The following is a 16,791-nucleotide window of genomic DNA, read 5'->3' as shown; positions in this document are numbered from 1 at the left end:
TGCCCTTTTCTATAAGAAGAAGTTTGTACACGTGATTGATATTATCCAGCGGATAACATGAAGCTAACGGAGAAAAGACAAACAAAAAGAGTGTCTAATTTCTTTAAAAGGAAAGTCTGAAGCAAAGCAAATAAGCACGAGAACCCACTCCTTACCCACTCCTTACCCATCAACCCACCTTTCTTCGCTCCTTCACGTACTCCTTTCCGATCCCCCCCCCCCCTCTATATGCTCCTCTCTCCGTGTGGAGTATTACTCAACCAGAGACACTTCACTTCTGCACACTGAGATAATGCAATCATGCATGTAACTCTGTACAGTTACTTAATGTAGTGTATGCTTATCGCTCAGTAAAGTATCCAGCTCTACGAACACACACATATATATACATACTGCAGTCTGCATACGTCGGAAGTCATCAAACATGCACAATTTTACACTGTACTCGCTTCGCCTGGAATCGTGTTTGCTCCAAATAACACACAAAGTGAAAATACACATCGGTTACATTACGAAAACCGATTCTTCTGCAGTATAACAGAGCATTCTATAACCGAGTTTAGTTGGGTTTTTTTTTTGCCTACGATATGTTCAAACCTATCCTTCTTTTTTTTTAGAGCAAACATGTAATTGATCAAATCTAGAAGAATTTTGATGTTCGGAATTTTCTTTTCTTTCTTGTTTTCTAAATTTTCATCAAATCTGTCATCTTTTGTTAAAACATGATGACAGTTGATCAAAGTTAAAATCACAAGTTCATTTTGCTACGAAAGAAAGTTAATTGACTAAACTTAATGAAGCAACAATCATATTTCGTTTATATACACTTGTCTATACCGTTATGTTATGTTATTATTGTTTCGCATCACATATAATGTAAAATCGTTAACGAAGCCGTACATTCTCAAATTGCTGGTCCTTACATGAAATTTAAATAGAAAAAAAAACACGTGATATCTTTCTCAGAAGAGTCACATTATCTGCTAGTAGCATCTTCTTTCTTTCAAGGGATATTGCAGGATCAGATAATGTACATTACAATTACATAGAACAGAAAACTATATTCTACATTGTTAGTGGGAAACCCCCATCTCAATTTTTTGTTCCTAACTCTAGATATAGTTGTTTTGAATGTATAATTGGCACCGTTGTTCTATAGCAAGTGGTTCACAGTAGGTGGAATGTGACGTCATCACGATAGATGGCCTTTAATAGCTGTACTTTTCTTTTACGATAATATCGTTGTGGATCTATCCTTGAAATAGGATGCATTTTGGAAGATTTAGTAGTAACTGTAGCCATGGGTTCTCCCTATTTAGAAGTTTCATCAATATACAAGACTGGCCTGTAAGTATATATTATCTTCCTCAGTGGTATAATGATTTGAGAAAAAGAAGCAAAGACATCTTTAACCTTTATGGAAATGATGGCATTGCTAACTGCTGTTGCTGTTGCTAGGAACAGTCATACAGTTTCCCTAAATTATTATGATTCTTTTTTATTATATGTCTTTACGATAAAAACTGTATCATGATGCGGAAAGTCCCCTCAAAAGATATATACACAAATATATCTATACATCGCTAGATTCAAACGACGGTTACCTCTGTATATACTTATGTGTATCTATAAATAAATAAATATATATATATATATATATATATATATATATGTATATATATATATATATATATATATATAAATATATATATATATCTTCTATATAAATATAAATGTGCATCAATATAGATTTTCGTATCATAATTGTGAACAAGAAAAACTCCATATGTGTCCACATAGATCTATATAACACGTGGTTCAAAGGAAGCAGAACTATGTAAACACACATTCATGTATCTATATAGTCTTCTGACTATATGAACATCGTAACAAGATTGGTTACATATTTGTATACATTTATATCTATTATCAAGTGGTTCAAAGAACAACGCTTAGAGACTCCGTATGTACATGGAATACACATATAGGTATATACACATAACTAAATCGCTAAGGAACAAGAGAAAAAGTACAAAGAAACGAAAAAGTGACTCAAGTTTCCTGCTTTTTGTTTTTGTCTCTGATAATTGCTAACAATGTACTGTTAAAAGTGCAACCGACGCCATAGCTTGAGGTTAGATGATATATGTCAATACTACACAGGGGCCTCCATACACTCGGCTAGAGGGGTTGATGGAAAATTCAAAGTGTATAACATATATAGGATAAAAACATGTACGCGTTTCGTATATATCAATTATTGATTCGTACATATCGTACATATCAATTGAGGAGTGTTAGCTCAGTGGTTAACGCCGGTACCTTTCAATCATAAGGTCCCGGTTCGAGTCACTCCAAGATTAATGTATGTCGTCTAGTTACAAAGTTGTTGCCAATTGGCATTTCATAATCATGGACGTTAAATATGAATCTAAGGGACTGACTTCGGTCAGCTTGCGGATTTGATAAGCCAATGATGGCTTCTTCGCGAGTTCCTGCTTGCAGGAGGATCTAAAAAGCATGCGTACATACATACATTTATTCTCGCATGATTGTTTGGAATAAAAATGTCATAAAAAATTAGTTTACCTTCTCGAGTACTTGATAGTCCCCTTTTGTCTTCATGGATATGTATTTCTTTTCAACACCTGAGACAAATATGAAAATAAAAAAGGGTATTATATAATGAGATGTGTGAAGAAAAAAAAAACAATATTTAAAGGGAATAGTGTGTAATATACGTGAGGGGTTGGTTAGGGTGATGTCTTGAAGGTCAGTATTGAAAGCACATTCTTTAGTGTAGTGATTCTTGAACCCCAATAGCACTTTGATTCCTGAGGCCTGTCATATGCTGTCAGAAATCTCAACTTCCGTAGAATGAATATCACCCTATTGATTACGACGTGTTCACCAATTGCACATGATCCCTTGTGTTTTTGAAGTCATTTCTAAGTTTGTGATCCTTCATCACCCCCCCCCCCCCCCTTCTACACGTCACCCCCCCCCCCCGACCTTTCTATACAAGCTTGACTAGCTTATAGAAGTGCATGTCCCCGTTGTTGCTGTTGTTGTTTGTTTATGTTTTCTGCCCATAAGTCACCAAGTGTGCATGTATCAGAACACGTTGTCTACATGTGAGTCATTAAACCCTGTAAGTGTGGGGTTCTTAAATCTTTCCGTTGGCTTTTATTCAACCTTGACTACCTGAGAGCCGAAACCCTACTTTTTCTCCGTAACGCCTCATCTAATTATTTTGTCGATTCTTGAACAGTTGATTCAACCTTTAGCTCGTGATTCTTGAGAGCTTTATTTCTTCATTTTTTTTTCTTTCTTGAGGAGTGTATAGAGGTAAGGCGATGGTCTCTTCCTGAAAACCTATTTTATAACGCGCATTCTACGGCTTCATCTTGGACATATGAATTCACCATTAAACACTAAGCCTAAATTAAAGGCAACTTGAACACTACGTTATTGGCAACACCAGGATTGATATACTTCCAACGTGTGTGACGTTCTCAATACTGCGTATCAGTATGCTATATTCAATATTGACACTGACGTTAAAGAGAAGTAGGCACAAGGGCAAGGAATGGGGGTGGCGGGGTTGGGGAAGGTAACCTTAATCTTAAACCGAAAACGTTAAATTTCTAATCTACGACGGTTTTCCTAAACGATTATTACCCTTTTCTACGTTGTACCCAACCGATATCTATTATAAGTTATACACTGGAAGCTCTGGGAATTGCCACAGTATAGACTATATACGTTAGAAAAGAAATCAGCCGTGCTTTGATTAACGATATCAAAATGTCAACGAACAATCCGGAATATTTGTAATAAAGTTGTAATTGCTTGGATAGTTATATCCTTTCAACACTCATTAACATCACAAATGACTCGTATAACTATACGGAAGGAAAGAGTGGAACCAAAGCATTGCTCACATGCAAATGCAAATACGTGAGAAACCTTATATACTGCAGTCAATGTCCATTCCCTCAATATACAAAAGACATATTGTAACTTTGTTTTCCCGTACTCATGTGTCATACATCCCTTTAACAGCTCCACAATGTTAAGAGACATACATGTTGTGAGTCTCGTACTCATAGTCTAGCTAATAATTACCTGTGTACTCCAATACTCGCCCGCGTGGATTTATACTCGAAGTCGAAAATCATTTAGAAAATCTAGTATAGATATTAGGACAAAATTAAGTACTCGTTTCCCGCCGAGAGCCTTGTACTGGTAGCCATACGTGGGGGGGGGGGGGGGGGAGGGGGGTTCCCTGTACTAATACTCGCGCCGTTTTGCTCGTACAGCAAATCTGAATTAATTACCATCCCTGGAGGGTTGTTACGCTAAACACAAGTATCAGGAATAATTAATTCCTACATAAAAATAAAGTCCTTTATCAAAATAAAAAATAAAAATATATATAGAAAAACGTTTTCTACATCCTAATTAACATAAAACGATAATGAAGGAATATTAACTATACCTACAATGGTATACACTATTGCCAAAATTTGTGTTTTGAGAGGAAAAGTAGTCTACTTTGCAGCCGTTTGCTCATACGCAATATAGGCTATATCAACAACCAGATTTATTACTAAACAAGTGGAAACAGGCGGGAACAGTAAAACGAGATTTCTATAAAAAAGACAAAAACACTCCTAATAACAACCCAGCAAGCTACTTTAAACATGTGATCCATAGATGACGATAAAAACGAGAGTGGATGTTACCACATTCAAAACGCCTCAAACTTACTTTGAATTGATTAATTTCACACACTCTAAGTGTGTCTGAAACACCTTTGGTAAGAAGTTTTTATGGCGGTAAAAGTACGCCTACCACAGATCTTCTAAAGAAGCGTTTAATAGAAATGAAAATAACATAGCCCTATAAAACATAGTATATACGACACACTGATTACTTCACACCTTTGACCACATCATGTTCACGCCAGTTTTTATTTCCAGTTCTTCATTATTTTGCCCCGTTTTTTTGTGTGAAGTCTGTAAAGTATACCGGTATCGTTGTGTATGTGATGTAGTCATGTGTTGTATATATATATATATATATATATATATATATATATATATATATATATATATATATATATATATATATATATATATATATATATATATATATATATATGTATATGTATATGTATATATATATATATATATATATATATATATATATATATATATATATATATATATATATATATATATATATATATATATATATATATATATATATATATATATATATATATATATATATATATATATATATATATATATATATATATATATATATATATATATATATATATATATATATATATATATATATATATATATGATGCTATAGATTCTTATGTAATGGTATATTTTGGAAGATAAAAATAAATAAATGAACTGAAGATTGGGGTGTGATCTCTGGTTAAACGTTACACAAGGATCGTCACCAACTGATATCTGGGTAGCTCAGTTTGTAGAACACAGGGCTGGTTACTGTGATGTTCACTGGTTCGAATCTCGTTCTAGCCATTATATCTTTGCTCTTCTCAAGAAAGAAACAAATTATATGACAAATAATGAGCTCAAAATACAGGAAAACAAATAAAATATGCTATTCACAGGCTTGCTGCATACTAATGACTAATAATATATGGGAAACGTTAAGGTGCCGTCAAAATGACAAGCTGTTGTTCATCAATTTGCTACAAACATGTTGAAATGATGGTATTCTGATGCGAGCATTGTGAATCATTTTGTGGCAAACTTGTTCAAATGACGAGATTTTTAATTGATCAATTTATCATTTTTCTACACATTGTTGCAATTGTGGTTCCCTGAGCGTAATTTATCATTTTTCTTTGTAAAAGGTAAAACTGGTGAAATATATTAATTAATCAATTTATCAATTTTTGTTGCAAATTGTTTAATCGGTGACAATTGTTAAACATAATCTTTTTGCAGCAAAATGGTAAAATTCCTCTCATTATAGATTCATGAAATTTGTGTTTTTTTGTTATAAACTGTTAACTGAACAAGTAATAATTTTGTGGAATATATGATAAACTCTGTATACAGGATTTAATAATTGGCGAAACTTGAAAATTTCCACAGCAATGTCATACAAAAATATGACATACTTTAGTTTCATCTATATTAAATATCAGGAAGAACACACACTTCAGTCCTATCTATAGCACTCTAGTTTAGTTTAGAATTCACTCATTGCATAAAACCACAACACATCTAAGCAGAGAACCAACGAAAACCAAAGAACACTTACTGTGGTGGTTATATTTTTAATATGTATATTACAACAAAATATATGTAGAGAAATAGGGTTTCCTATCTGGTTCATGCATTATCTTTACGACATACCGTATATACGTCTAGCCTTGACGCAATTTCTTATTGTTGGAGTACAATTTGATTGTCATTATATTACAGCACTAATTACATTTCAGTAACCCTATTACTGGGAAGAGACATATACCTGAGCATGCGTGCACGGTATAAGCCTCCTTGATAATACTCTTAGCTTGATTACCTCTGCATTTCATCTTGAATTTGCCAAAGACCTATATAGTGGCATGTTATGAAACCGATGCACGGTATACCGTATAAACGTAACATCAAACGATTGATATAGTATTGAAATGAGCATATACAAGTGGTTATATCTCATAGATTTCTAAGTTTAAATTGAGGCGTATATAAAAATGTTGTGTATGTATTTACACTGTACATGGATTGGTCGTGCAGAACTATATTATAGCGCAATGCAAAATACAGATTTAAGTATACGTATACTATACTGGCAAGTACGTAGAACTTATAACAAACTCTAATGTGAGGACTACCTCGTAGGGCCTACATCAAACACTTATATAACAAGCTCTTAAGTGAGAACTTGCTTAAATAGCAAATACTTATATAACAAGCTCTAAAGTGAATACTTACATTTATAGCAAGTACTTATAACAAGATCTAAAATGAGTATTTACTTCTAGCAAATACTTATAACAAACTCTGAAGTGAATAGCTACTTATAGCAAGTACACCAAACGTTAAAGTGGGTACTTACTTATTGCAAACTGTAAATACTTAACATCAACTTTATGTAACAATTTAACGGGTGCTTTAGGTTTTTTCATGGAACCTTCTCTATCGTTTTACGCTAATTGCACATGCATGCGTCAACCTAATGTCAGAGTTAAAACAAAGCGAAATCAATGATTGTTCTCTTCAGCTATCTGTTGACAACCGAAGCATGCATGGTTTTCCGAAACAACTTGGTAAGTCGTTCAAAAAACCTCTTCTTCAACGTATAGCGCAGTTGTTATCTACCGATAACCCCTTTTAATCGATAGATTATTGACCATTTTGGCTTGCCAAGAACGTCATTGAAATGCAGTCTTAAAAATCCTACATCCACCAAAAATGACTATTTTAATCCTATTGTCTGACTGTTAAGAAAATTATTACCAACAGCTCATTATAACTGATGAAGTTAAAGCTGTTGCAAAATTCTGTTTAAATATCCAAATTCAAAACATAAATATCGATTCATTTTGCAGAAATTTTATGAAGTAGATTATAAAAATGCATCGTTATCATTGACACATCATTTATATTGACTAAATAGGTCTAGCATGATCATTTAAAATATGAAAACATATTGACATTTGGTCAATATAAACGCGTTAATTGCATTAATAACAATAGATCATATAGTTGCCCAGAGCAAAATAAATTGTTGCTTCCTTCTTTTTTTTAAACCTAATTCTCAATATATAAGCTGTCGTCTTGTGAGCTTTACTCACATCACCAATGCACAGTTTGTGTCTCGTAAGTAGGTTTAACCTATACCTAATTATATAAGTAATTACATAAAACAGCTACTTGCGTAATAATTATGAGTTGATGAAATAGAAACCCGGTCGTTTCTTGTTTTGTAATTTATAACCTTAATTCTAAATATACCCAGTTGGCTTGTTGGCTTATCATTCAAGTATATAAATAGCAATGACATTTCCTTCCCCACACCCCCCCCCTCCCCCTGTAATAGGATAAACCACAACAACATCGAATAGGTCTTTGATGTGCTGCGAGATCAATTTCCTACTTGCCCTATTAACAACAAAAAACCTCGTACTGTCCCACTCCATCACTTCATAGCAGAATATATATGCCACGGATATTTTAGTTTCTTTGAGAGATTGTGAAATTGTTAATGTATAGGTCATTATTATTGACGGCTTCATTTTGTTTTGCTACATGACGAAAATAACGGCTACGGGGGACATTTTGGGAAATGTAATGCTAAATAAGTGACCATCAATATATAGACTGACTAAAGGACAGTTACATAAACTAACTAATGTACATTATAGGCAGTAAACGAAATCTTATTTCTCATGGGGAATTGGTCACAAGTTGAGTTATTCGAAATAGGTTTCAATCTGGAGTGGATGGGGTGGGGGGGGGCGGTAGCGGATGGGTGCATGCTTCGAGGGGCAATGAGACACGTGACTTTCATTTGAGGTAGGCAAACCTCAAAAAAAAATTCGGCCAAAAAAAATACAATGTGAATTTCACTATTCTAGCGTTTATTAACAAATAATGTGTAGTTTAATTTATTTTAAATTTGAGAAGCGGGGCGCTGAAAATACTCAGATCAAAATGTAGCTAAAAGGGTATAATTTTTAAATTGATAATGTATACAATTTGGGATTAATGAAGACATGGCGTTATGTAAATTTCTACAGCTAGTAGAATTCAATATTCGAGTTCGAGTCACTCCAAGATTAATGTATGTCGTCCAGTTACAGAGTTGTTGACAATTCATAATCATTGACGTTAATTATGAATCTAAGTGACTGACTTCGGTCAGCTTGCAGCTTTGATAAGCCAATGATGGCTTCTTCGCGAGTTCCTGCTTGCAGAATGATCTAAAATACATACATTATATACATACAATATCGATATATCGGGAACAATTCGAAAGTTTAAGAGCTATTCCGATGGTATAGGAAATGTGACACTACGCAGCGTGGGAAATATTCATAGCAGACCGTTGAAGACTTTATGCAAATTAAAGTATAGGCTATCTTTATTCCTATCTTCACTTCAGGGAATTTGGCCAAAACGTATTTTTGCCAGATAAAAAGTTTACTTTCAAGAAATGGATCACAAGAAAAAGTCCTCTGCGACGTAATTTTGAAGGAACAAGTGTGTCTCCAAAGGCCTTCTGATGAAAAGTGATACGTTGTCAAGTGTTTTTAATGTACCTCAGATTCAATTGTTGAATTGCTTGGCTTCCTGCAGGTCGCTTGTAAGAAATATATATCTTATTCGGCGTTATGGTGACGTCATTATTTACTCTGAAGCCATATGTATTCACATGTTTTCCACTAAATATAAATTTATATTGTGGGTTTTTATTAAAATACAGACTAATATCAAGTCCACTCTGACATTACAACATACATCAATTACAATACAGGCGTGAGGACAGCCCAATCATATTTACCGATAATATGCATAAATTTATTTAAACAGATATTAGACAAATGAAACATCAGAGCAGATAATACAACTATAAAAAGGTCTGTTGTATGTATCCCATTTCCATTAAATAGATTCCATTTGCGCGTTCTCCCAAAATATGCAATTAACCGACAGTTTGATGTAATCTTTGTAAACACATTGGCACTATATACTTACGACCTTTACTCAGTCATCATCGCCTGCCTTTATAAATAATTAAATATGATATATATATATATATATATATATATATATATATATATATATATATATATATATATATATATATATATGTATATGTATATATATATATATATATAGGCTATATAAACATCATATATGATGTATACGTATATAATGATGCAAGTTTCTTTTGCTATTTGCATTTAAGTAAGTTCTTCAGCATTTAGAATCCTCCGCGTGTCTCGTATAGTATCTCATTGATCATTGATTGCTTATTGTTTCAGGCAGTCATTAGCAAAGAGATCTTTGTTTCTTTGCCTTTTAGTGTCTACTCTGATTTTCTTTTTTCCTTTCTTTTTATTTTTTGGCCGCGGAACATTCTTCTAGTTTTTGTTTCTCTTGAATCTAAAGCAGTCAGCGAGCATCTTCTCTCTTCGGATGCAGATAGAAAACCTTCCTCTCAACCATACGCTCCCAGGGAATACGCCAAGGCGATGTTTCTTATGTTGTTTCAAGAAACACAGTAGCATCGACTTGTATAAGACGCGTGAAATGAGAAAATGATCTGTGCTAAATACTTGAAGCTTAAGTGCTTTGTTGTCATTCAATGTAGAGTTTGATGAGATTGAGCCAAGTTAATTAAACTATCTGTCCCTTGTGGGTGACAAGGCTATCTTAAATAAAATCTTATTAAAATAGCTTCAATGTAGAAAAAGGGGGAAAACGACAGATGAAACGGAAATTAGAAAACCCTACTTGTGAAAACTTGTAAAAGAAAGCCCCCTCATGATATAAGAAAAAACAAAAAATAAACCACGATAAAATAAAACGAAATTAAATCTCCCAGGATCATCAATGAAAGTCGAATCAAATTTTTTAAACATCCCTAACGAAAAAGAATAAAAACAAAAGAAGACAGAAAGTCTCTTGGGTGGATCCGGCGCCACTAGGAGCAGGTCTAAACCAAACCAAGAAGAAGAAGATGCAGAAAGAAAAAGAAGAAGAAATAGCTAAAGTCCTTCACTGATGAGGTAATAACTGTCTACGTTCATAATATTGAGGCTACATGCTAAAGTTGTTCGTCGTGGTGTTGCGTAGTCTTTTCTTTGTTTACGTGTTATGTTTTATGAGAGTGTAGTATCATTAACTTTTTTGTTTTGCTCTGTTCTGTGCATAGTTCATTAATTATCGCATGTTTTGCAGCAGCCGATTCACACAGAGATTACAGTACATAACTATAATGTTAATCCTAAAGTTTTGTACCACAGTATAAAAACTGGATCGTGCTATATATGGTAAATCGGTAGCATGTGCTATTAGGATTACTGTAATAACTGAGGATATATGTAATCCCAGCAATTCTCAACAGCTGGATATGTTGGGATTAAACATATCCTAAGTTCTTACTGTAATCCTATAATAGCACATGCTACCGATTTAAAGTACAATCTAGTTTTTACTTTGTTACAAAACTTTAAGATTTACAGTAGTAACTGTGTTCTCTGTGTGTTGTTTGCAGAGCAGTAAAATATCAAAGCAGTGTTTTGCCCTGAGATCGCTGATACCCCGAAACTCTATCGAACAGTTTCTGTAAATTTCTAGTACAATACTGTTTGTTTGGACATATAAATCCCTGAAGTGAAATAAAAAGAATCCAAAATATACGGGATCATGGTCTGTTACATTAAATATTGAGACCGATGCAGTATAAGTGTCATATAACCTAAAGGAATCGACATTCGATCACCACAACTGTCTTTGAGCATCTTATACACAAGACACAGACTGTACACTGAAAAATGTTTTACCCAACACTGCATGGGTCTGTATCTAACCAACAACGTTGAGTAAAATGTTGCCGAAGACACAAAAAGAAAAAAAAATTGGTCCTTTGGTTGTAATTTTAGTACCAGAAGAGCATCAATGTTTTTCTTCAATAAAATGCAACCGAGAAAACCGAGTGGGAAGGAATTTTCCAAAGACGAAGTATAGAGCTCTTGGTAAAATAAGAATTCGTGATAAATAATGAAAGAGTTTCCTGTTGTTGGGATTTCGTCAGTTTGTTGCAGTGACGTGCGCAAGAGTTGTGGAGGCATGCCCTCACCTCCATCGTCACACGGAGAAAAACGTTCGGACGGGAAAATGTTGACATTTATTCGAGAAAGTATATAAGACCATTTCTTGCGTTTTTACCTGATATAAAACACTAGATTTATAGTCTAAATATGCCCCATAATGCACCACTTTCCCTACATGAACTCAGCTTCAATACCAGGCCACACCGCCTCCTACATAGTATCTGCCTCTGTATCTTCCCTGAACGACTCCTGTCCCTACGCTAATCATTCGGGGGATTTTAGACCACCCCCCATCCCCCGTCCGCTCCCTTTGCTCCTTTAAACTCTGTGTACGTCACTGGTTTGCTTAGTATATTTTGGAAAGAGTAAGGAAAGCTCTGGAGTGCCGGGATGAGACCAAGGTGACTTGAGAAATGAATGTGCTATAGCAACTGAGTTCTCCAAATCGTTCTCCAACCCCTGATAAGTTTTTTTTTGTCTGCCTTGCGGTCAGGGCGATGGAAGACTGGATTTACAGGGATGTGAAAGGGGAGAACGATGAAAAACATTTTTTAATATTACAGAACTGAAATATGATATGTTACTTTCCATTAACGAAAAAGGGACACTGGTAATTGGAGGGGAAGGTTTCACCGTTGTCACAGAATTGAAGGGAGGGTGGGGTTGGGGGAGGGAGGGAGGGGATATTGCCCTGTGACCCACGGCTCATCAGCTACTGTTTTCCTAAAAATGGTGCACTATTGTAGCCTACGTTTTCATTAACAAGAAATAGTACTTTTTTATATGACGTAACTTGATAATGGAGTTTTTTATTGCTTTTATAAAAAAGAACACTGTTCAGGTCATAAACGGAGTGTATAGCCTAGTGGTTAGGCGGAGTGTATAGCCTAGTGGTTAGGCGGAGTGTATAGCCTAGTGGTTAGGCGGAGTGTATAGCCTAGTGGTTAGGCGGAGTGTATAGCCTAGTGGTTAGGCGGAGTGTATAGCCTAGTGGTTAACGCCGGCGTCTCCCAGTCATGAGATCCCCGGTTCGATTCCACGCCGAAAGCAATGTGTGTCGTCTGGCAAGGGTGTTGTTCAATAACAACTTCCCGACATGGACGTTAAATGGATGTGTGCCGAGAGATTGGCTTCGGTCAGCTTGCGAGTCTATAAGCCTCCGTGGCTTCTTTCGCGAGTTCCTGCTTGCGGGAAGATCACTATACATACATACATACATACAAACAAACTTGAGGGTTCCTGTCACGTGTGTCATTGACCCCAGGGGGAGGGGAGGGGGCAGGCAAGGTTGCTCTAGCTTTTCTATCTTTCAGGAATATACACCGACCTTCGGTTCTAGTAATCTATCACAAATCTACGCCAATTCAATTGGTCTCTTATGTAGGAATCACGAAATTGCACCTTAAAAAATCCACACAAATATAAAAGACATGTTTCTTGTGTCCTGTAGGAGGAACTGCCGTTTGATATTACTCTATACATTTACGTCATCAAACACACAGTCGGAATAAACATCTTTGCAGGTAAATAATAAACAAGAAACCTAACCCGAGGATTAACTAGAATATACGTCAGTGCGATTGTGTGGGATCGCACAATTTGTTTGACGCTATCATAACCATGCACTCCCAACGCTCCGCCCACCGCACGGATCATTATAAAGGACAAATTTGAGTACATTGTAACTCCTGTGCATTGTGTTATCCCAACACATTTCTGAGCTACCGTTACGGGGTAAAAATCAACATTCGTTCGTTTGACTATGGTTGTTGAACTTGAAATGTTCTTTCTTACAGTTCGAAAACTACTAGCTAATGTGATTACCATATTGAAAAGCTTTGCATCCATACAGTAATGAAAACATGGTCACAATATATACATCAACTGCATGAGAACACACTGTATAATGAGGCTTTATCCGGTAGATTGATCAGAAAATCTCATTAGTATATATATATATACGTAACGCGGGGAGAAAAAAAAACTTGTGAAATTTTACCCTCTCAAAAGAAATTACGACGAGGAGTAATAAAATTTGGCGTCCAATGCAGATGATTATAGCTCTGGGTTCAATGACAGGGATTTTTTCCTCAACCAGAGCTTATAACGTCCAAGAGACTTTTTCTTTTTTTTGTTATATAGATTTTTGGTATCACGTAGGTGTAATCTAATTAGTACTTGATACCCTGGCATATCAATCTAAGGATTGTTAGTTTTAATTTCACGGAGCGCTCCGAAGAGAAACATTAAAAAAAGGCGATAGTAAAATGTTGAAGGTAAAAATCAACACTATTTATATGAGCCAATGTCGATATTATAACTAACACATGCAGGTTCTTAAATCACTGCCGAAGCGGGAAATTACTCTTTTTCGTGGTATAGAAGGAATACTAATGTCACATGAAATGTAAACAATATTTGATAATTTTCTTTTCTTTTCTTTTTAATCTATCTTTCTCCTTCAAGTCTCCTTGCCTTCTGGCTCTGTGACGTCATCTGGCATATGTGACTAATACACAGCTAATTATCATAACGGAAATGTCTGACGCTTAATTTAAAAATTATTGGACACACCCACAAAAGAATTTCTGTTACTTCCCGGGTTTTTTTATATTATTTCTGTTGTAGTAGTTCTTTATTACCAAATAGCAGAGTTTGCCGCCGGCATTTATGGGAATAGAGTCATCAATCCATCCTGAATTAAGTTAAATAAGATGTATTAAGTATCAAATCGATAATTTCCATTTTTGGGTGGCAGTTTTATCGAATCTCAGAACCTTCTAATATTCCGAAAAAAAGGCAGGTCACATGAGCCAATCAGTTTTAAAGGAATCTATGATGTCACGATAGTTATTCTCCGTTTGTTAAAGCTGAAATGTTGATCTATGAAATGCTTGCTCTATGGGAGAGGGGAAGAAGGGAGATAAGGGTTGGCGAGAGGAGGTGGGGGGGGGGCTGGGCTGGGAGGGAGGAAGAGCGAAATATGAAGTACTGTAGCATCATAAACAAATATAGGGATTGTACGAATTATTGCCAGAGCGAATTAATTCAATTAAGGTGGTGCAGTTATTGAAGATGTGGTTGGTACCTTTTCTTTAACGTCGTCCTGGGTGAGATGTACATTGTGTATATTGTAAGGTGTATAATGGTGCTAATATGCAACGTGGTGCTGTTTTTATTAATTTGTAAATTACATCAAGTTTTTTTGCGACAATTGACGCAGTATACTCTAACCCCCATTCCCCACCCCTCCCCCTGCAACACGAATGACCATTCTCTATACCAAGGAAAATGTGAACCTTGAAATGGCTGCCGCTCGCCCCTACCCCACCCTTACTGCGTACGGGCCTGACATGCGTACATAGCGTACGGAAATATAAAGATAATGTGTAGTTTCCAAAGTAGTGTGACCGATGGAGAATTTGCAGCTTGTACGTATCTACGCAATATGCAATGGTATGTAAAATAAGTATCTATTTAGTACACGAAGAGTGCACACAAAAACTGTTCACAAAACATCAATATGGATACAAAAATAACATGTGATGTGTTATTTCTATTTCAGATGTGTAATATCAAATATTAATTGCTATCGTTTACATATTTTAGACAGAGAATCATAGATCATTACAATGGTGGTACACTTTTATTAATCAGTCATATAATGCACAGTATACAACATACACTTCTCTATTAACAATTTTGTTATCGTATAAAACAATCAGAACATGCGTTTGTATAAAACGTACACACTGTATACGTTTATACGCATGCATTCCAGAGAATACGTATAATCAGAGAATTAATGACGGGATTTTGAGTCTGTGTTTGCTTCTATCTGTGAATCTGTGTGTTCATGTCGTATCTAACGGTAATGAAATTTGATAAGTGGTTTAAAGTAGTACAACTCACTAAAATTACCTTTGAAAATGTATGTTCGCTATATAATTTTACAATTTATCACTTGCTCACAGAGAAAGTATTGGTTTTACAAATTTAAATAAAGTCTTATTAAACACAAGGCAAGGAAGCATTCCAAAGTGTATTGAGATTTCTTTTGAAGTTTCATTTTAATGCCTTTTTTACTACAGTATCCTACATAAATTCATATAATATCATAATATCCGCATTAATGTGACTCTTTTACTTACTTAAAGGAGTCTTGGCATTGCAGATCTTCATCCTATCCCTTAACCATTACGCCATCTCAATCCGTCCCAGTCCCACCCTCCTTTACCCACCCTATGTCCATTGTACCAAATCCATCCCCTCACCCCACAGTTCCCCCTCCCAATATCCCGCCTTATCTATACACGCCTTACCCCATACACCCCACACTTTTACAATGTTCCATTTTTATGGCGTAAACGTTTACAGATTATATCCTTAAAAGTCATATGTAAAGTGTAAGGAAAGAGACGTTTACGAATAACGTGCAATATATTTGTGTCTTTGAAGAACTTGTCACGTACTGCCCCCCCCCCCAACCTCCATTTTTATATTTTCCCTTGAAGGAAATGCTTGGAAAAGCTGACCTCTTTTCTTCATGTTCCACTTCTTAAAGATCCGAATCAACATTTTCTTCCTCTTATCGCATCTTGAGAGTGGAAACAATAGACCTAAGCTTGGGGCATTTTGAGAAACCTTTACGTTTGGAAATATCCATAGAGTTGAAATAGAAAACGGAATATATGGCTGCCCTATTTCAATTCCCCAAAGCAAGGTAGGACATAGAAATTTGTTTTTTCAGTTGTTACTTACAGTAGGAGGGAAATCTATTGAAAACAGGGTGTGCGATACATGAGAGGGTTCAATTCATACGTTAAGAGAAATGCATATAACAGTAACCATCGATTGCCGAAAATGTGACGCGATTTCATCCACTGAAGATGAACAATAGTGAAAATAGTAAAACAAGTTAAATCGATTCAATCAAGTTAGGTTAT

The 16,791-nt window shown here is 35.3% G+C and overlaps 1 protein-coding gene across 2 annotated transcripts in view; it reads right to left on the bottom strand.

The window, feature by feature from the left end:
- LOC139961986 (uncharacterized) overlaps positions 1-16,791 on the bottom strand; it is a 103,163-nt gene that overhangs the window by 44,387 nt on the left and 41,985 nt on the right. For both annotated transcript variants that reach the window (XM_071961757.1, XM_071961754.1), the window contains exon 2: positions 2,590-2,648. The gene's annotated coding sequence lies outside the window, so the exon portion shown is untranslated. The remainder of the gene's footprint in view (positions 1-2,589; positions 2,649-16,791) is intronic.

This window comes from Apostichopus japonicus, chromosome 20, assembly GCF_037975245.1.
Source record: "Apostichopus japonicus isolate 1M-3 chromosome 20, ASM3797524v1, whole genome shotgun sequence".
Lineage (NCBI taxonomy): Eukaryota > Metazoa > Echinodermata > Holothuroidea > Aspidochirotida > Stichopodidae > Apostichopus > Apostichopus japonicus.
This window is presented reverse-complemented; position numbering and strand designations above follow the sequence as displayed.